The sequence below is a fragment of the Schistocerca gregaria genome, chromosome 4 (assembly GCF_023897955.1).
Source record: "Schistocerca gregaria isolate iqSchGreg1 chromosome 4, iqSchGreg1.2, whole genome shotgun sequence".
Classification (NCBI taxonomy): domain Eukaryota; kingdom Metazoa; phylum Arthropoda; class Insecta; order Orthoptera; family Acrididae; genus Schistocerca; species Schistocerca gregaria.
In genome coordinates, this window is record NC_064923.1 from 25,897,121 (window position 1) to 25,918,049 (window position 20,929).

General features: G+C 46.2%; 14 non-coding genes across 14 annotated transcripts; all 14 read left to right on the plus strand.

Moving 5' to 3' along the window:
• Positions 1-687: 687 nt before the first annotated feature.
• Trnat-agu (transfer RNA threonine (anticodon AGU)) lies at positions 688-759 on the plus strand. The gene has a single exon. It is a non-coding gene; the product is annotated as a tRNA-Thr (tRNA).
• Positions 760-2,212: 1,453 nt separating this feature from the next.
• Positions 2,213-2,284, plus strand: Trnat-agu (transfer RNA threonine (anticodon AGU)). Its single transcript has one exon. It is a non-coding gene; the product is annotated as a tRNA-Thr (tRNA).
• A 1,447-nt stretch (positions 2,285-3,731) lies between these two features.
• Trnat-agu (transfer RNA threonine (anticodon AGU)) lies at positions 3,732-3,803 on the plus strand. The gene has a single exon. It is a non-coding gene; the product is annotated as a tRNA-Thr (tRNA).
• A 1,466-nt stretch (positions 3,804-5,269) lies between these two features.
• On the plus strand, positions 5,270-5,341 carry Trnat-agu (transfer RNA threonine (anticodon AGU)). Its single transcript has one exon. It is a non-coding gene; the product is annotated as a tRNA-Thr (tRNA).
• Positions 5,342-6,779: 1,438 nt separating this feature from the next.
• Trnat-agu (transfer RNA threonine (anticodon AGU)) lies at positions 6,780-6,851 on the plus strand. Its single transcript has one exon. It is a non-coding gene; the product is annotated as a tRNA-Thr (tRNA).
• Positions 6,852-8,334: 1,483 nt separating this feature from the next.
• Trnat-agu (transfer RNA threonine (anticodon AGU)) lies at positions 8,335-8,406 on the plus strand. The gene has a single exon. It is a non-coding gene; the product is annotated as a tRNA-Thr (tRNA).
• A 1,459-nt stretch (positions 8,407-9,865) lies between these two features.
• Trnat-agu (transfer RNA threonine (anticodon AGU)) lies at positions 9,866-9,937 on the plus strand. Its single transcript has one exon. It is a non-coding gene; the product is annotated as a tRNA-Thr (tRNA).
• Positions 9,938-11,378: 1,441 nt separating this feature from the next.
• On the plus strand, positions 11,379-11,450 carry Trnaa-agc (transfer RNA alanine (anticodon AGC)). The gene has a single exon. It is a non-coding gene; the product is annotated as a tRNA-Ala (tRNA).
• A 1,435-nt stretch (positions 11,451-12,885) lies between these two features.
• Positions 12,886-12,957, plus strand: Trnat-agu (transfer RNA threonine (anticodon AGU)). Its single transcript has one exon. It is a non-coding gene; the product is annotated as a tRNA-Thr (tRNA).
• A 1,453-nt stretch (positions 12,958-14,410) lies between these two features.
• Positions 14,411-14,482, plus strand: Trnat-agu (transfer RNA threonine (anticodon AGU)). The gene has a single exon. It is a non-coding gene; the product is annotated as a tRNA-Thr (tRNA).
• A 1,462-nt stretch (positions 14,483-15,944) lies between these two features.
• On the plus strand, positions 15,945-16,016 carry Trnat-agu (transfer RNA threonine (anticodon AGU)). The gene has a single exon. It is a non-coding gene; the product is annotated as a tRNA-Thr (tRNA).
• A 1,435-nt stretch (positions 16,017-17,451) lies between these two features.
• Trnat-agu (transfer RNA threonine (anticodon AGU)) lies at positions 17,452-17,523 on the plus strand. Its single transcript has one exon. It is a non-coding gene; the product is annotated as a tRNA-Thr (tRNA).
• A 1,453-nt stretch (positions 17,524-18,976) lies between these two features.
• Positions 18,977-19,048, plus strand: Trnat-agu (transfer RNA threonine (anticodon AGU)). Its single transcript has one exon. It is a non-coding gene; the product is annotated as a tRNA-Thr (tRNA).
• Positions 19,049-20,483: 1,435 nt separating this feature from the next.
• On the plus strand, positions 20,484-20,555 carry Trnas-aga (transfer RNA serine (anticodon AGA)). Its single transcript has one exon. It is a non-coding gene; the product is annotated as a tRNA-Ser (tRNA).
• Positions 20,556-20,929: the final 374 nt, after the last annotated feature.

Consider the following 20,929-nt stretch of genomic DNA (forward strand, 5'->3'; position numbering starts at 1 on the left):
TTTTTGACTGGCACTTGCACATCTAAAATAACGTCGGAAAGTAACTCGTTCGGCTTATGAGTCACATCAAGTATGTGTGTTAATTTTGACGAAACTAGCTCTGCAGGTTGTCATGCAATTCTGTTACCTCTCAGAAATGATTATGAAATAAAAGTGAACTACGTGACGAGTGTGACGTTAGGAAAACATTAGGCAACATGGGGAGGTTCTGTATGGGACCAATCAACCCAAACGAGTACTGTGTGACGTGCTAACCGGCATATACTCACCGAGGCAGCGCGGCTAGCTCAGTCGGTAGAACATAAGGCTCTTAATCCCAGGGTCGTGGGTTGGAGCCCCACGTGGGGAGGAACGGAATTTTGTTCCTCTGCAGATGTAACTTACCGTTTTTCTGATTAACGTGATGTAATGGAAATAGCAACTTTAAACTTTGCCTACGTCTCCGTCAGTCGCTACGAAACTGTATTTGAAGGTGAAGGTGATTTTGTAGACATGTGTGAAAGACATGTTCTGAAATGCAAGTGGTGTTATTTGGAGAGCACTTCCTTTACGTGTCAGATGTGTAGGCAAGCAGTAATGGGTCGCCATAGCTGCAAATATTAGACGGTAATATGAAGTGTTGTCAGCTGAAGTCTGATGATCCAGACGACCGTAAGGATGAAGTACGCAAAAGTACCGCTAGGCCGCGCCTCTTTAGCTCAGTGGCAGAGCACTGGTCTAGTAAACCAGGGGTCGTGAGTTCGATCCTCACAGGAGGCAGACGAATTTTGGATATCAGTTGCGCGTCGTGGCCTTATAGCAAACAGTATCTGGGATGACCAACAATTAGCGAGAGGCGTTTTATTAAGAATTACTCTCAGATGTGATTAAGGCGAATGGCGCAGATAAAGCATTTGCCAAAGCGGTACAGCATAAGGTGGGATGGGACAGTCTGAAATATATTTTATAGATGTATTTCTCACATATCTCAGAGCCTTCCGCGGTTGTCGTCGTCGTCGTCGTCGTCGTCGTCGTCGTCGTCGCCGCCACTTCTGCAGAAGTAGCAAATGGACATCGTAGCAAATGCGGCGAGGGACGCCCTGCCTTACATTTCCGAATGCACAAAGTGTGTGGTTTATTTTCCCAGTCTATATTTGGTAGGTCTCGTAGCAGGTTGAATGTATCAAATGGGTGGGAAAGAGCAAGGGGCAGCGTCTGTGTAGAACGAAAACACAACTCCTCAGTGGTGTGAGCGTTTTGAGATGAGTCGTATATAAGTTCCACTTGTTTGTCAGTGACCGTGTGGCCTAATGGATAAGGCGTCGGACTTCGTATCCGAAGATTGCGTGTTTGATTCCTCTCTCGGTCGTGTTTTTCCAGATATGAAAAAGAAACATACCGTTTTAGTGCAGCACTTGAGCAGTACGAAACCGTGTGAACGTTGCTGTTGACCATTTTCTGCTTGGAGATGCTCTTGAGCTTGAAACACGCACAACAAGACCGGTGTTAACTAGCGAATTGGTTTGCATATTGCCGTCGCCGCGTGTTTTTGACTGGCACTTGCACATCTAAAATAACGTCGGAAAGTAACTCGTTCGGCTTATGAGTCACATCAAGTATGTGTGTTAATTTTGACGAAACTAGCTCTGCAGGTTGTCATGCAATTCTGTTACCTCTCAGAAATGATTATGAAATAAAAGTGAACTACGTGACGAGTGTGACGTTAGGAAAACATTAGGCAACATGGGGAGGTTCTGTATGGGACCAATCAACCCAAACGAGTACTGTGTGACGTGCTAACCGGCATATACTCACCGAGGCAGCGCGGCTAGCTCAGTCGGTAGAACATAAGGCTCTTAATCCCAGGGTCGTGGGTTCGAGCCCCACGTGGGGAGGAACGGAATTTTGTTCCTCTGCAGATGTAACTTACCGTTTTTCTGATTAACGTGATGTAATGGAAATAGCAACTTTAAACTTTGCCTACGTCTCCGTCAGTCGCTACGAAACTGTATTTGAAGGTGAAGGTGATTTTGTAGACATGTGTGAAAGACATGTTCTGAAATGCAAGTGGTGTTATTTGGAGAGCACTTCCTTTACGTGTCAGATGTGTAGGCAAGCAGTAATGGGTCGCCATAGCTGCAAATATTAGACGGTAATATGAAGTGTTGTCAGCTGAAGTCTGATGATCCAGACGACCGTAAGGATGAAGTACGCAAAAGTACCGCTAGGCCGCGCCTCTTTAGCTCAGTGGCAGAGCACTGGTCTAGTAAACCAGGGGTCGTGAGTTCGATCCTCACAGGAGGCAGACGAATTTTGGATATCAGTTGCGCGTCGTGGCCTTATAGCAAACAGTATCTGGGATGACTAACAATTAGCGAGAGGCGTTTTATTAAGAATTACTCTCAGATGTGATTAAGGCGAATGGCGCAGATAAAGCATTTGCCAAAGCGGTACAGCATAAGATGGGATGGGACAGTCTGAAATATATTTTATAGATGTATTTCTCACATATCTCAGAGCCTTCCGCGGTTGTCGTCGTCGTCGTCGTCGTCGTCGCCGCCGCCGCCACTTCTGCAGAAGTAGCAAATGGACATCGTAGCAAATGCGGCGAGGGACGCCCTGCCTTACATTTCCGAATGCACAAAGTGTGTGGTTTAGTTTCCCAGTCTATATTTGGTAGGTCTCGTAGCAGGTTGAATGTATCAAATGGGTGGGAAAGAGCAAGGGGCAGCGTCTGTGTAGAACGAAAACACAACTCCTCAGTGGTGTGAGCGTTTTGAGATGAGTCGTATATAAGTTCCACTTGTTTGTCAGTGACCGTGTGGCCTAATGGATAAGGCGTCGGATTTCGTATCTGAAGATTGCGTGTTTGATTCCTCTCTCGGTCGTGTTTTTCCAGATATGAAAAAGAAACATACCGTTTTAGTGCAGCACTTGAGCAGTACGAAACCGTGTGAACGTTGCTGTTGACCATTTTCTGCTTGGAGATGCTCTTGAGCTTGAAACACGCACAACAAGACCGGTGTTAACTAGCGAATTGGTTTGCATATTGCCGTCGCCGCGTGTTTTTGACTGGCACTTGCACATCTAAAATAACGTCGGAAAGTAACTCGTTCGGCTTATGAGTCACATCAAGTATGTGTGTTAATTTTGACGAAACTAGCTCTGCAGGTTGTCATGCAATTCTGTTACCTCTCAGAAATGATTATGAAATAAAAGTGAACTACGTGACGAGTGTGACGTTAGGAAAACATTAGGCAACATGGGGAGGTTCTGTATGGGACCAATCAACCCAAACGAGTACTGTGTGACGTGCTAACCGGCATATACTCACTGAGGCAGCGCGGCTAGCTCAGTCGGTAGAACATAAGGCTCTTAATCCCAGGGTCGTGGGTTCGAGCCCCACGTGGGGAGGAACGGAATTTTGTTCCTCTGCAGATGTAACTTACCGTTTTTCTGATTAACGTGATGTAATGGAAATAGCAACTTTAAACTTTGCCTACGTCTCCGTCAGTCGCTACGAAACTGTATTTGAAGGTGAAGGTGATTTTGTAGACATGTGTGAAAGACATGTTCTGAAATGCAAGTGGTGTTATTTGGAGAGCACTTCCTTTACGTGTCAGATGTGTAGGCAAGCAGTAATGGGTCGCCATAGCTGCAAATATTAGACGGTAATATGAAGTGTTGTCAGCTGAAGTCTGATGATCCAGACGACCGTAAGGATGAAGTACGCAAAAGTACCGCTAGGCCGCGCCTCTTTAGCTCAGTGGCATAGCACTGGTCTAGTAAACCAGGGGTCGTGAGTTCGATCCTCACAGAAGGCAGACGAATTTTGGATATCAGTTGCGCGTCGTGGCCTTATAGCAAACAGTATCTGGGATGACTAACAATTAGCGAGAGGCGTTTTATTAAGAATTACTCTCAGATGTGATTAAGGCGAATGGCGCAGATAAAGCATTTGCCAAAGCGGTACAGCATAAGGTGGGATGGGACAGTCTGAAATATATTTTATAGATGTATTTCTCACATATCTCAGAGCCTTCCGCGGTTGTCGTCGTCGTCGTCGTCGTCGTCGTCGTCGTCGTCGTCGCAGCCGCCGCCGCCACTTCTGCAGAAGTAGCAAATGGACATCGTAGCAAATGCGGCGAGGGACGCCCTGCCTTACATTTCCGAATGCACAAAGTGTGTGGTTTAGTTTCCCAGTCTATATTTGGTAGGTCTCGTAGCAGGTTGAATGTATCAAATGGGTGGGAAAGAGCAAGGGGCAGCGTCTGTGTAGAACGAAAACACAACTCCTCAGTGGTGTGAGCGTTTTGAGATGAGTCGTATATAAGTTCCACTTGTTTGTCAGTGGCCGTGTGGCCTAATGGATAAGGCGTCGGACTTCGTATCCGAAGATTGCGTGTTTGATTCCTCTCTCGGTCGTGTTTTTCCAGATCTGAAAAAGAAACATACCGTTTTAGTGCAGCACTTGAGCAGTACGAAACCGTGTGAACGTTGCTGTTGACCATTTTCTGCTTGGAGATGCTCTTGAGCTTGAAACACGCACAACAAGACCGGTGTTAACTAGCGAATTGGTTTGCATATTGCCGTCGCCGCGTGTTTTTGACTGGCACTTGCACATCTAAAATAACGTCGGAAAGTAACTCGTTCGGCTTATGAGTCACATCAAGTATGTGTGTTAATTTTGACGAAACTAGCTCTGCAGGTTGTCATGCAATTCTGTTACCTCTCAGAAATGATTATGAAATAAAAGTGAACTACGTGACGAGTGTGACGTTAGGAAAACATTAGGCAACATGGGGAGGTTCTGTATGGGACCAATCAACCCAAACGAGTACTGTGTGACGTGCTAACCGGCATATACTCACCGAGGCAGCGCGGCTAGCTCAGTCGGTAGAACATAAGGCTCTTAATCCCAGGGTCGTGGGTTCGAGCCCCACGTGGGGAGGAACGGAAATTTTGTTCCTCTGCAGATGTAACTTACCGTTTTTCTGATTAACGTGATGTAATGGAAATAGCAACTTTAAACTTTGCCTACGTCTCCGTCAGTCGCTACGAAACTGTATTTGAAGGTGAAGGTGATTTTGTAGACATGTGTGAAAGACATGTTCTGAAATGCAAGTGGTGTTATTTGGAGAGCACTTCCTTTACGTGTCAGATGTGTAGGCAAGCAGTAATGGGTCGCCATAGCTGCAAATATTAGACGGTAATATGAAGTGTTGTCAGCTGAAGTCTGATGATCCAGACGACCGTAAGGATGAGGAACGCAAAAGTACCGCTAGGCCGCGCCTCTTTAGCTCAGTGGCAGAGCACTGGTCTAGTAAACCAGGGGTCGTGAGTTCGATCCTCACAGGAGGCAGACGAATTTTGGATATCAGTTGCGCGTCGTGGCCTTATAGCAAACAGTATCTGGGATGACCAACAATTAGCGAGAGGCGTTTTATTAAGAATTACTCTCAGATGTGATTAAGGCGAATGGCGCAGATAAAGCATTTGCCAAAGCGGTACAGCATAAGGTGGGATGGGACAGTCTGAAATATATTTTATAGATGTATTTCTCACATATCTCAGAGCCTTCCGCGGTTGTCGTCGTCGTCGTCGTCACCGCCGCCACTTCTGCAGAAGTAGCAAATGGACGTCGTAGCAAATGCGGCGAGGGACGCCCTGCCTTACATTTCCGAATGCACAAAGTGTGTGGTTTAGTTTCCCAGTCTATATTTGGTAGGTCTCGTAGCAGGTTGAATGTATCAAATGGGTGGGAAAGAGCAAGGGGCAGCGTCTGTGTAGAACGAAAACACAACTCCTCAGTGGTGTGAGCGTTTTGAGATGAGTCGTATATAAGTTCCACTTGTTTGTCAGTGACCGTGTGGCCTAATGGATAAGGCGTCGGACTTCGTATCCGAAGATTGCGTGTTTGATTCCTCTCTCGGTCGTGTTTTTCCAGATATGAAAAAGAAACATACCGTTTTAGTGCAGCACTTGAGCAGTACGAAACCGTGTGAACGTTGCTGTTGACCATTTTCTGCTTGGAGATGCTCTTGAGCTTGAAACACGCACAACAAGACCGGTGTTAACTAGCGAATTGGTTTGCATATTGCCGTCGCCGCGTGTTTTTGACTGGCACTTGCACATCTAAAATAACGTCGGAAAGTAACTCGTTCGGCTTATGAGTCACATCAAGTATGTGTGTTAATTTTGACGAAACTAGCTCTGCAGGTTGTCATGCAATTCTGTTACCTCTCAGAAATGATTATGAAATAAAAGTGAACTACGTGACGAGTGTGACGTTAGGAAAACATTAGGCAACATGGGGAGGTTCTGTATGGGACCAATCAACCCAAACGAGTACTGTGTGACGTGCTAACCGGCATATACTGACCGAGGCAGCGCGGCTAGCTCAGTCGGTAGAACATAAGGCTCTTAATCCCAGGGTCGTGGGTTCGAGCCCCACGTGGGGAGGAACGGAATTTTGTTCCTCTGCAGATGTAACTTACCGTTTTTCTGATTAACGTGATGTAATGGAAATAGCAACTTTAAACTTTGCCTCTGTCTCCGTCAGTCGCTACGAAACTGTATTTGAAGGTGAAGGTGATTTTGTAGACATGTGTGAAAGACATGTTCTGAAATGCAAGTGGTGTTATTTGGAGAGCACTTCCTTTACGTGTCAGATGTGTAGGCAAGCAGTAATGGGTCGCCATAGCTGCAAATATTAGACGGTAATATGAAGTGTTGTCAGCTGAAGTCTGATGATCCAGACGACCGTAAGGATGAAGTACGCAAAAGTACCGCTAGGCCGCGCCTCTTTAGCTCAGTGGCAGAGCACTGGTCTAGTAAATCAGGGGTCGTGAGTTCGATCCTCACAGGAGGCAGACGAATTTTGGATATCAGTTGCGCGTCGTGGCCTTATAGCAAACAGTATCTGGGATGACTAACAATTAGCGAGAGGCGTTTTATTAAGAATTACTCTCAGATGTGATTAAGGCGAATGGCGCAGATAAAGCATTTGCCAAAGCGGTACAGCATAAGGTGGGATGGGACAGTCTGAAATATATTTTATAGATGTATTTCTCACATATCTCAGAGCCTTCCGCGGTTGTCGTCGTCGTCGTCGTCGTCGTCGTCGTCGTCGTCGTCGTCGTCGTCGTCGTCGTCGTCGTCGCCGCCGCCACTTCTGCAGAAGTAGCAAATGGACATCGTAGCAAATGCGGCGAGGGACGCCCTGCCTTACATTTCCGAATGCACAAAGTGTGTGGTTTAGTTTCCCAGTCTATATTTGGTAGGTCTCGTAGCAGGTTGAATGTATCAAATGGGTGGGAAAGAGCAAGGAGCAGCGTCTGTGTAGAACGAAAACACAACTCCTCAGTGGTGTGAGCGTTTTGAGATGAGTCGTATATAAGTTCCACTTGTTTGTCAGTGACCGTGTGGCCTAATGGATAAGGCGTCGGATTTCGTATCTGAAGATTGCGTGTTTGATTCCTCTCTCGGTCGTGTTTTTCCAGATATGAAAAAGAAACATACCGTTTTAGTGCAGCACTTGAGCAGTACGAAACCGTGTGAACGTTGCTGTTGACCATTTTCTGCTTGGAGATGCTCTTGAGCTTGAAACACGCACAACAAGACCGGTGTTAACTAGCGAATTGGTTTGCATATTGCCGTCGCCGCGTGTTTTTGACTGGCACTTGCACATCTAAAATAACGTCGGAAAGTAACTCGTTCGGCTTATGAGTCACATCAAGTATGTGTGTTAATTTTGACGAAACTAGCTCTGCAGGTTGTCATGCAATTCTGTTACCTCTCAGAAATGATTATGAAATAAAAGTGAACTACGTGACGAGTGTGACGTTAGGAAAACATTAGGCAACATGGGGAGGTTCTGTATGGGACCAATCAACCCAAACGAGTACTGTGTGACGTGCTAACCGGCATATACTCACCGAGGCAGCGCGGCTAGCTCAGTCGGTAGAACATAAGGCTCTTAATCCCAGGGTCGTGGGTTGGAGCCCCACGTGGGGAGGAACGGAATTTTGTTCCTCTGCAGATGTAACTTACCGTTTTTCTGATTAACGTGATGTAATGGAAATAGCAACTTTAAACTTTGCCTACGTCTCCGTCAGTCGCTACGAAACTGTATTTGAAGGTGAAGGTGATTTTGTAGACATGTGTGAAAGACATGTTCTGAAATGCAAGTGGTGGTATTTGGAGAGCACTTCCTTTACGTGTCAGATGTGTAGGCAAGCAGTAATGGGTCGCCATAGCTGCAAATATTAGACGGTAATATGAAGTGTTGTCAGCTGAAGTCTGATGATCCAGACGACCGTAAGGATGAAGTACGCAAAAGTACCGCTAGGCCGCGCCTCTTTAGCTCAGTGGCAGAGCACTGGTCTAGTAAACCAGGGGTCGTGAGTTCGATCCTCACAGAAGGCAGACGAATTTTGGATATCAGTTGCGCGTCGTGGCCTTATAGCAAACAGTATCTGGGATGACTAACAATTAGCGAGAGGCGTTTTATTAAGAATTACTCTCAGATGTGATTAAGGCGAATGGCGCAGATAAAGCATTTGCCAAAGCGGTACAGCATAAGGTGGGATGGGACAGTCTGAAATATATTTTATAGATGTATTTCTCACATATCTCAGAGCCTTCCGCGGTTGTCGTCGTCGTCGTCGTCGTCGTCGTCGCCGCCGCCGCCGCCGCCGCCACTTCTGCAGAAGTAGCAAATGGACATCGTAGCAAATGCGGCGAGGGACGCCCTGCCTTACATTTCCGAATGCACAAAGTGTGTGGTTTAGTTTCCCAGTCTATATTTGGTAGGTCTCGTAGCAGGTTGAATGTATCAAATGGGTGGGAAAGAGCAAGGGGCAGCGTCTGTGTAGAACGAAAACACAACTCCTCAGTGGTGTGAGCGTTTTGAGATGAGTCGTATATAAGTTCCACTTGTTTGTCAGTGGCCGTGTGGCCTAATGGATAAGGCGTCGGACTTCGTATCCGAAGATTGCGTGTTTGATTCCTCTCTCGGTCGTGTTTTTCCAGATCTGAAAAAGAAACATACCGTTTTAGTGCAGCACTTGAGCAGTACGAAACCGTGTGAACGTTGCTGTTGACCATTTTCTGCTTGGAGATGCTCTTGAGCTTGAAACACGCACAACAAGACCGGTGTTAACTAGCGAATTGGTTTGCATATTGCCGTCGCCGCGTGTTTTTGACTGGCACTTGCACATCTAAAATAACGTCGGAAAGTAACTCGTTCGGCTTATGAGTCACATCAAGTATGTGTGTTAATTTTGACGAAACTAGCTCTGCAGGTTGTCATGCAATTCTGTTACCTCTCAGAAATGATTATGAAATAAAAGTGAACTACGTGACGAGTGTGACGTTAGGAAAACATTAGGCAACATGGGGAGGTTCTGTATGGGACCAATCAACCCAAACGAGTACTGTGTGACGTGCTAACCGGCATATACTCACCGAGGCAGCGCGGCTAGCTCAGTCGGTAGAACATAAGGCTCTTAATCCCAGGGTCGTGGGTTCGAGCCCCACGTGGGGAGGAACGGAATTTTGTTCCTCTGCAGATGTAACTTACCGTTTTTCTGATTAACGTGATGTAATGGAAATAGCAACTTTAAACTTTGCCTACGTCTCCGTCAGTCGCTACGAAACTGTATTTGAAGGTGAAGGTGATTTTGTAGACATGTGTGAAAGACATGTTCTGAAATGCAAGTGGTGTTATTTGGAGAGCACTTCCTTTACGTGTCAGATGTGTAGGCAAGCAGTAATGGGTCGCCATAGCTGCAAATATTAGACGGTAATATGAAGTGTTGTCAGCTGAAGTCTGATGATCCAGACGACCGTAAGGATGAAGTACGCAAGAGTACCGCTAGGCCGCGCCTCTTTAGCTCAGTGGCAGAGCACTGGTCTAGTAAACCAGGGGTCGTGAGTTCGATCCTCACAGGAGGCAGACGAATTTTGGATATCAGTTGCGCGTCGTGGCCTTATAGCAAACAGTATCTGGGATGACCAACAATTAGCGAGAGGCGTTTTATTAAGAATTACTCTCAGATGTGATTAAGGCGAATGGCGCAGATAAAGCATTTGCCAAAGCGGTACAGCATAAGGTGGGATGGGACAGTCTGAAATATATTTTATAGATGTATTTCTCACATATCTCAGAGCCTTCCGCGGTTGTCGTCGTCGTCGTCGTCGTCGCCGCCGCCACTTCTGCAGAAGTAGCAAATGGACATCGTAGCAAATGCGGCGAGGGACGCCCTGCCTTACATTTCCGAATGCACAAAGTGTGTGGTTTAGTTTCCCAGTCTATATTTGGTAGGTCTCGTAGCAGGTTGAATGTATCAAATGGGTGGGAAAGAGCAAGGGGCAGCGTCTGTGTAGAACGAAAACACAACTCCTCAGTGGTGTGAGCGTTTTGAGATGAGTCGTATATAAGTTCCAATTGTTTGTCAGTGACCGTGTGGCCTAATGGATAAGGCGTCGGACTTCGTATCCGAAGATTGCGTGTTTGATTCCTCTCTCGGTCGTGTTTTTCCAGATATGAAAAAGAAACATACCGTTTTAGTGCAGCACTTGAGCAGTACGAAACCGTGTGAACGTTGCTGTTGACCATTTTCTGCTTGGAGATGCTCTTGAGCTTGAAACACGCACAACAAGACCGGTGTTAACTAGCGAATTGGTTTGCATATTGCCGTCGCCGCGTGTTTTTGACTGGCACTTGCACATCTAAAATAACGTCGGAAAGTAACTCGTTCGGCTTATGAGTCACATCAAGTATGTGTGTTAATTTTGACGAAACTAGCTCTGCAGGTTGTCATGCAATTCTGTTACCTCTCAGAAATGATTATGAAATAAAAGTGAACTACGTGACGAGTGTGACGTTAGGAAAACATTAGGCAACATGGGGAGGTTCTGTATGGGACCAATCAACCCAAACGAGTACTGTGTGACGTGCTAACCGGCATATACTCACCGAGGCAGCGCGGCTAGCTCAGTCGGTAGAACATAAGGCTCTTAATCCCAGGGTCGTGGGTTCGAGCCCCACGTGGGGAGGAACGGAATTTTGTTCCTCTGCAGATGTAACTTACCGTTTTTCTGATTAACGTGATGTAATGGAAATAGCAACTTTAAACTTTGCCTACGTCTCCGTCAGTCGCTACGAAACTGTATTTGAAGGTGAAGGTGATTTTGTAGACATGTGTGAAAGACATGTTCTGAAATGCAAGTGGTGTTATTTGGAGAGCACTTCCTTTACGTGTCAGATGTGTAGGCAAGCAGTAATGGGTCGCCATAGCTGCAAATATTAGACGGTAATATGAAGTGTTGTCAGCTGAAGTCTGATGATCCAGACGACCGTAAGGATGAAGTACGCAAAAGTACCGCTAGGCCGCGCCTCTTTAGCTCAGTGGCAGAGCACTGGTCTAGCAAACCAGGGGTCGTGAGTTCGATCCTCACAGGAGGCAGACGAATTTTGGATATCAGTTGCGCGTCGTGGCCTTATAGCAAACAGTATCTGGGATGACCAACAATTAGCGAGAGGCGTTTTATTAAGAATTACTCTCAGATGTGATTAAGGCGAATGGCGCAGATAAAGCATTTGCCAAAGCGGTACAGCATAAGGTGGGATGGGACAGTCTGAAATATATTTTATAGATGTATTTCTCACATATCTCAGAGCCTTCCGCGGTTGTCGTCGTCGTCGTCGCCGCCGCCACTTCTGCAGAAGTAGCAAATGGACATCGTAGCAAATGCGGCGAGGGACGCCCTGCCTTACATTTCCGAATGCACAAAGTGTGTGGTTTAGTTTCCCAGTCTATATTTGGTAGGTCTCGTAGCAGGTTGAATGTATCAAATGGGTGGGAAAGAGCAAGGGGCAGCGTCTGTGTAGAACGAAAACACAACTCCTCAGTGGTGTGAGCGTTTTGAGATGAGTCGTATATAAGTTCCACTTGTTTGTCAGTGACCGTGTGGCCTAATGGATAAGGCGTCGGACTTCGTATCCGAAGATTGCGTGTTTGATTCCTCTCTCGGTCGTGTTTTTCCAGATATGAAAAAGAAACATACCGTTTTAGTGCAGCACTTGAGCAGTACGAAACCGTGTGAACGTTGCTGTTGACCATTTTCTGCTTGGAGATGCTCTTGAGCTTGAAACACGCACAACAAGACCGGTGTTAACTAGCGAATTGGTTTGCATATTGCCGTCGCCGCGTGTTTTTGACTGGCACTTGCACATCTAAAATAACGTCGGAAAGTAACTCGTTCGGCTTATGAGTCACATCAAGTATGTGTGTTAATTTTGACGAAACTAGCTCTGCAGGTTGTCATGCAATTCTGTTACCTCTCAGAAATGATTATGAAATAAAAGTGAACTACGTGACGAGTGTGACGTTAGGAAAACATTAGGCAACATGGGGAGGTTCTGCATGGGACCAATCAACCCAAACGAGTACTGTGTGACGTGCTAACCGGCATATACTCACCGAGGCAGCGCGGCTAGCTCAGTCGGTAGAACATAAGGCTCTTAATCCCAGGGTCGTGGGTTCGAGCCCCACGTGGGGAGGAACGGAATTTTGTTCCTCTGCAGATGTAACTTACCGTTTTTCTGATTAACGTGATGTAATGGAAATAGCAACTTTAAACTTTGCCTACGTCTCCGTCAGTCGCTACGAAACTGTATTTGAAGGTGAAGGTGATTTTGTAGACATGTGTGAAAGACATGTTCTGAAATGCAAGTGGTGTTATTTGGAGAGCACTTCCTTTACGTGTCAGATGTGTAGGCAAGCAGTAATGGGTCGCCATAGCTGCAAATATTAGACGGTAATATGAAGTGTTGTCAGCTGAAGTCTGATGATCCAGACGACCGTAAGGATGAAGTACGCAAAAGTACCGCTAGGCCGCGCCTCTTTAGCTCAGTGGCAGAGCACTGGTCTAGTAAACCAGGGGTCGTGACTTCGATCCTCACAGGATGCAGACGAATTTTGGATATCAGTTGCGCGTCGTTGCCTTATAGCAAACAGTATCTGGGATGACTAACAATTAGCGAGAGGCGTTTTATTAAGAATTACTCTCAGATGTGATTAAGGCGAATGGCGCAGATAAAGCATTTGCCAAAGCGGTACAGCATAAGGTGGGATGGGACAGTCTGAAATATATTTTATAGATGTATTTCTCACATATCTCAGAGCCTTCCGCGGTTGTCGTCGTCGTCGTCGTCGTCGTCGTCGTCGTCGCCGCCGCCACTTCTGCAGAAGTAGCAAATGGACATCGTAGCAAATGCGGCGAGGGACGCCCTGCCTTACATTTCCGAATGCACAAAGTGTGTGGTTTAGTTTCCCAGTCTATATTTGGTAGGTCTCGTAGCAGGTTGAATGTATCAAATGGGTGGGAAAGAGCAAGGGGCAGCGTCTGTGTAGAACGAAAACACAACTCCTCAGTGGTGTGAGCGTTTTGAGAAGAGTCGTATATAAGTTCCACTTGTTTGTCAGTGACCGTGTGGCCTAATGGATAAGGCGTCGGACTTCGTATCTGAAGATTGCGTGTTTGATTCCTCTCTCGGTCGTGTTTTTCCAGATATGAAAAAGAAACATACCGTTTTAGTGCAGCACTTGAGCAGTACGAAACCGTGTGAACGTTGCTGTTGACCATTTTCTGCTTGGAGATGCTCTTGAGCTTGAAACACGCACAACAAGACCGGTGTTAACTAGCGAATTGGTTTGCATATTGCCGTCGCCGCGTGTTTTTGACTGGCACTTGCACATCTAAAATAACGTCGGAAAGTAACTCGTTCGGCTTATGAGTCACATCAAGTATGTGTGTTAATTTTGACGAAACTAGCTCTGCAGGTTGTCATGCAATTCTGTTACCTCTCAGAAATGATTATGAAATAAAAGTGAACTACGTGACGAGTGTGACGTTAGGAAAACATTAGGCAACATGGGGAGGTTCTGTATGGGACCAATCAACCCAAACGAGTACTGTGTGACGTGCTAACCGGCATATACTCACCGAGGCAGCGCGGCTAGCTCAGTCGGTAGAACATAAGGCTCTTAATCCCAGGGTCGTGGGTTCGAGCCCCACGTGGGGAAGAACGGAATTTTGTTCCTCTGCAGATGTAACTTACCGTTTTTCTGATTAACGTGATGTAATGGAAATAGCAACTTTAAACTTTGCCTACGTCTCCGTCAGTCGCTACGAAACTGTATTTGAAGGTGAAGGTGATTTTGTAGACATGTGTGAAAGACATGTTCTGAATAGCAAGTGGTGTTATTTGGAGAGCACTTCCTTTACGTGTCAGATGTGTAGGCAAGCAGTAATGGGTCGCCATAGCTGCAAATATTAGACGGTAATATGAAGTGTTGTCAGCTGAAGTCTGATGATCCAGACGACCGTAAGGATGAAGTACGCAAAAGTACCGCTAGGCCGCGCCTCTTTAGCTCAGTGGCAGAGCACTGGTCTAGTAAACCAGGGGTCGTGAGTTCGATCCTCACAGGAGGCAGACGAATTTTGGATATCAGTTGCGCGTCGTGGCCTTATAGCAAACAGTATCTGGGATGACTAACAATTAGCGAGAGGCGTTTTATTAAGAATTACTCTCAGATGTGATTAAGGCGAATGGCGCAGATAAAGCATTTGCCAAAGCGGTACAGCATAAGGTGGGATGGGACAGTCTGAAATATATTTTATAGATGTATTTCTCACATATCTCAGAGCCTTCCGCGGTTGTCGTCGTCGTCGTCGTCGTCGTCGTCGTCGTCGTCGCCGCCGCCGCCGCCACTTCTGCAGAAGTAGCAAATGGACATCGTAGCAAATGCGGCGAGGGACGCCCTGCCTTACATTTCCGAATGCACAAAGTGTGTGGTTTAGTTTCCCAGTCTATATTTGGTAGGTCTCGTAGCAGGTTGAATGTATCAAATGGGTGGGAAAGAGCAAGGGGCAGCGTCTGTGTAGAACGAAAACACAACTCCTCAGTGGTGTGAGCGTTTTGAGATGAGTCGTATATAAGTTCCACTTGTTTGTCAGTGGCCGTGTGGCCTAATGGATAAGGCGTAGGACTTCGTATCCGAAGATTGCGTGTTTGATTCCTCTCTCGGTCGTGTTTTTCCAGATATGAAAAAGAAACATACCGTTTTAGTGCAGCACTTGAGCAGTACGAAACCGTGTGAACGTTGCTGTTGACCATTTTCTGCTTGGAGATGCTCTTGAGCTTGAAACACGCACAACAAGACCGGTGTTAACTAGCGAATTGGTTTGCATATTGCCGTCGCCGCGTGTTTTTGACTGGCACTTGCACATCTAAAATAACGTCGGAAAGTAACTCGTTCGGCTTATGAGTCACATCAAGTATGTGTGTTAATTTTGACGAAACTAGCTCTGCAGGTTGTCATGCAATTCTGTTACCTCTCAGAAATGATTATGAAATAAAAGTGAACTACGTGACGAGTGTGACGTTAGGAAAACATTAGGCAACATGGGGAGGTTCTGTATGGGACCAATCAACCCAAACGAGTACTGTGTGACGTGCTAACCGGCATATACTCACCGAGGCAGCGCGGCTAGCTCAGTCGGTAGAACATAAGGCTCTTAATCCCAGGGTCGTGGGTTCGAGCCCCACGTGGGGAGGAACGGAATTTTGTTCCTCTGCAGATGTAACTTACCGTTTTTCTGATTAACGTGATGTAATGGAAATAGCAACTTTAAACTTTGCCTACGTCTCCGTCAGTCGCTACGAAACTGTATTTGAAGGTGAAGGTGATTTTGTAGACATGTGTGAAAGACATGTTCTGAAATGCAAGTGGTGTTATTTGGAGAGCACTTCCTTTACGTGTCAGATGTGTAGGCAAGCAGTAATGGGTCGCCATAGCTGCAAATATTAGACGGTAATATGAAGTGTTGTCAGCTGAAGTCTGATGATCCAGACGACCGTAAGGATGAAGTACGCAAAAGTACCGCTAGGCCGCGCCTCTTTAGCTCAGTGGCATAGCACTGGTCTAGTAAACCAGGGGTCGTGAGTTCGATCCTCACAGGAGGCAGACGAATTTTGGATATCAGTTGCGCGTCGTGGCCTTATAGCAAACAGTATCTGGGATGACCAACAATTAGCGAGAGGCGTTTTATTAAGAATTACTCTCAGATGTGATTAAGGCGAATGGCGCAGATAAAGCATTTGCCAAAGCGGTACAGCATAAGGTGGGATGGGACAGTCTGAAATATATTTTATAGATTTATTTCTCACATATCTCAGAGCCTTCCGCGGTTGTCGTCGTCGTCGCCGCCGCCGCCACTTCTGCAGAAGTAGCAAATGGACATCGTAGCAAATGCGGCGAGGGACGCCCTGCCTTACATTTCCGAATGCACAAAGTGTGTGGTTTAGTTTCCCAGTCTATATTTGGTAGGTCTCGTAGCAGGTTGAATGTATCAAATGGGTGGGAAAGAGCAAGGGGCAGCGTCTGTGTAGAACGAAAACACAACTCCTCAGTGGTGTGAGCGTTTTGAGATGAGTCGTATATAAGTTCCACTTGTTTGTCAGTGACCGTGTGGCCTAATGGATAAGGCGTCGGACTTCGTATCCGAAGATTGCGTGTTTGATTCCTCTCTCGGTCGTGTTTTTCCAGATATGAAAAAGAAACATACCGTTTTAGTGCAGCACTTGAGCAGTACGAAACCGTGTGAACGTTGCTGTTGACCATTTTCTGCTTGGAGATGCTCTTGAGCTTGAAACACGCACAACAAGACCGGTGTTAACTAGCGAATTGGTTTGCATATTGCCGTCGCCGCGTGTTTTTGACTGGCACTTGCACATCTAAAATAACGTCGGAAAGTAACTCGTTCGGCTTATGAGTCACATCAAGTATGTGTGTTAATTTTGACGAAACTAGCTCTGAAGGTTGTCATGCAATTCTGTTACCTCTCAGAAATGATTATGAAATAAAAGTGAACTACGTGACGAGTGTGACGTTAGGAAAACATTAGGCAACATGGGGAGGTTCTGTATGGGACCAATCAACCCAAACGAGTACTGTGTGACGTGCTAACCGGCATATACTCACCGAGGCAGCGCGGCTAGCTCAGTCGGTAGAACATAAGGCTCTTAATCCCAGGGTCGTGGGTTCGAGCCCCACGTGGGGAGGAACGGAATTTTGTTCCTCTGCAGATGTAACTTACCGTTTTTCTGATTAACGTGATGTAATGGAAATAGCAACTTTAAACTTTGCCTACGTCTCCGTCAGTCGCTACGAAACTGTATTTGAAGGTGAAGGTGATTTTGTAGACATGTGTGAAAGACATGTTCTGAAATGCAAGTGGTGTTATTTGGAGAGCACTTCCTTTACGTGTCAGATGTGTAGGCAAGCAGTAATGGGTCGCCATAGCTGCAAATATTAGACGGTAATATGAAGTGTTGTCAGCTGAAGTCTGATGATCCAGACGACCGTAAGGATGAAGTACGCAAAAGTACCGCTAGGCCGCGCCTCTTTAGCTCAGTGGCAGAGCACTGGTCTAGTAAACCAGGGGTCGTGAGTTCGATCCTCACAGGAGGCAGACGAATTTTGGATATCAGTTGCGCGTCGTGGCCTTATAGCAAACAGTATCTGGGATGACTAACAATTAGCGAGAGGCGTTTTATTAAGAATTACTCTCAGATGTGATTAAGGCGAATGGCGCAGATAAAGCATTTGCCCAAGCGGTACAGCATAAGATGGGATGGGACAGTCTGAAATATATTTTATAGATGTATTTCTCACATATCTCAGAGCCTTCCGCGGTTGTCGTCGTCGTCGTCGTCGTCGTCGTCGTCGTCGCCGCCGCCACTTCTGCAGAAGTAGCAAATGGACATCGTAGCAAATGCGGCGAGGGACGCCCTGCCTTACATTTCCGAATGCACAAAGTGTGTGGTTTAGTTTCCCAGTCTATATTTGGTAGGTCTCGTAGCAGGTTGAATGTATCAAATGGGTGGGAAAGAGCAAGGGGCAGCGTCTGTGTAGAACGAAAACACAACTCCTCAGTGGTGTGAGCGTTTTGAGAAGAGTCGTATATAAGTTCCACTTGTTTGTCAGTGACCGTGTGGCCTAATGGATAAGGCGTCGGACTTCGTATCTGAAGATTGCGTGTTTGATTCCTCTCTCGGTCGTGTTTTTCCAGATATGAAAAAGAAACATACCGTTTTAGTGCAGCACTTGAGCAGTACGAAACCGTGTGAACGTTGCTGTTGACCATTTTCTGCTTGGAGATGCTCTTGAGCTTGAAACACGCACAACAAGACCGGTGTTAACTAGCGAATTGGTTTGCATATTGCCGTCGCCGCGTGTTTTTGACTGGCACTTGCACATCTAAAATAACGTCGGAAAGTAACTCGTTCGGCTTATGAGTCACATCAAGTATGTGTGTTAATTTTGACGAAACTAGCTCTGCAGGTTGTCATGCAATTCTGTTACCTCTCAGAAATGATTATGAAATAAAAGTGAACTACGTGACGAGTGTGACGTTAGGAAAACATTAGGCAACATGGGGAGGTTCTGTATGGGACCAATCAACCCAAACGAGTACTGTGTGACGTGCTAACCGGCATATACTCACCGAGGCAGCGCGGCTAGCTCAGTCGGTAGAACATAAGGCTCTTAATCCCAGGGTCGTGGGTTCGAGCCCCACGTGGGGAAGAACGGAATTTTGTTCCTCTGCAGATGTAACTTACCGTTTTTCTGATTAACGTGATGTAATGGAAATAGCAACTTTAAACTTTGCCTACGTCTCCGTCAGTCGCTACGAAACTGTATTTGAAGGTGAAGGTGATTTTGTAGACATGTGTGAAAGACATGTTCTGAAATGCAAGTGGTGTTATTTGGAGAGCACTTCCTTTACGTGTCAGATGTGTAGGCAAGCAGTAATGGGTCGCCATAGCTGCAAATATTAGACGGTAATATGAAGTGTTGTCAGCTGAAGTCTGATGATCCAGACGACCGTAAGGATGAAGTACGCAAAAGTACCGCTAGGCCGCGCCTCTTTAGCTCAGTGGCAGAGCACTGGTCTAGTAAACCAGGGGTCGTGAGTTCGATCCTCACAGGAGGCAGACGAATTTTGGATATCAGTTGCGCGTCGTGGCCTTATAGCAAACAGTATCTGGGATGACTAACAATTAGCGAGAGGCGTTTTATTAAGAATTACTCTCAGATGTGATTAAGGCGAATGGCGCAGATAAAGCATTTGCCAAAGCGGTACAGCATAAGGTGGGATGGGACAGTCTGAAATATATTTTATAGATGTATTTCTCACATATCTCAGAGCCTTCCGCGGTTGTCGTCGTCGTCGTCGCCGCCGCCACTTCTGCAGAAGTAGCAAATGGACATCGTAGCAAATGCGGCGAGGGACGCCCTGCCTTACATTTCCGAATGCACAAAGTGTGTGGTTTAGTTTCCCAGTCTATATTTGGTAGGTCTCGTAGCAGGTTGAATGTATCAAATGGGTGGGAAAGAGCAAGGGGCAGCGTCTGTGTAGAACGAAAACACAACTCCTCAGTGGTGTGAGCGTTTTGAGATGAGTCGTATATAAGTTCCACTTGTTTGTCAGTGGCCGTGTGGCCTAATGGATAAGGCGTCGGACTTCGTATCCGAAGATTGCGTGTTTGATTCCTCTCTCGGTCGTGTTTTTCCAGATATGAAAAAGAAACATACCGTTTTAGTGCAGCACTTGAGCAGTACGAAACCGTGTGAACGTTGCTGTTGACCATTTTCTGCTTGGAGATGCTCTTGAGCTTGAAACACGCACAACAAGACCGGTGTTAACTAGCGAATTGGTTTGCATATTGCCGTCGCCGCGTGTTTTTGACTGGCACTTGCACATCTAAAATAACGTCGGAAAGTAACTCGTTCGGCTTATGAGTCACATCAAGTATGTGTGTTAATTTTGACGAAACTAGCTCTGCAGGTTGTCATGCAATTCTGTTACCTCTCAGAAATGATTATGAAATAAAAGTGAACTACGTGACGAGTGTGACGTTAGGAAAACATTAGGCAACATGGGGAGGTTCTGTATGGGACCAATCAACCCAAACGAGTACTGTGTGACGTGCTAACCGGCATATACTCACTGAGGCAGCGCGGCTAGCTCAGTCGGTAGAACATAAGGCTCTTAATCCCAGGGTCGTGGGTTCGAGCCCCACGTGGGGAGGAACGGAATTTTGTTCCTCTGCAGATGTAACTTACCGTTTTTCTGATTAACGTGATGTAATGGAAATAGCAACTTTAAACTTTGCCTACGTCTCCGTCAGTCGCTACGAAACTGTATTTGAAGGTGAAGGTGATTTTGTAGACATGTGTGAAAGACATGTTCTGAAATGCAAGTGGTGTTATTTGGAGAGCACTTCCTTTACGTGTCAGATGTGTAGGCAAGCAGTAATGGGTCGCCATAGCTGCAAATATTAGACGGTAATATGAAGTGTTGTCAGCTGAAGTCTGATGATCCAGACGACCGTAAGGATGAAGTACGCAAAAGTACCGCTAGGCCGCGCCTCTTTAGCTCAGTGGCAGAGCACTGGTCTAGAAAACCAGGGGTCGTGAGTTCGATCCTCAAAGGAGGCAGACGAATTTTGGATATCAGTTGCGCGTCGTGGCCTTATAGCAAACAGTATCTGGGATGACTAACAATTAGAGAGAGGCGTTTTATTAAGAATTACTCTCAGATGTGATTAAGGCGAATGGCGCAGATAAAGCATTTGCCAAAGCGGTACAGCATAAGGTGGGATGGGACAGTCTGAAATATATTTTATAGATGTATTTCTCACATATCTCAGAGCCTTCCGCGGTTGTCGTCGTCGTCGTCGTCGTCGTCGTCGTCGCCGCCGCCACTTCTGCAGAAGTAGCAAATGGACATCGTAGCAAATGCGGCGAGGGACGCCCTGCCTTACATTTCCGAATGCACAAAGTGTGTGGTTTAGTTTCCCAGTCTATATTTG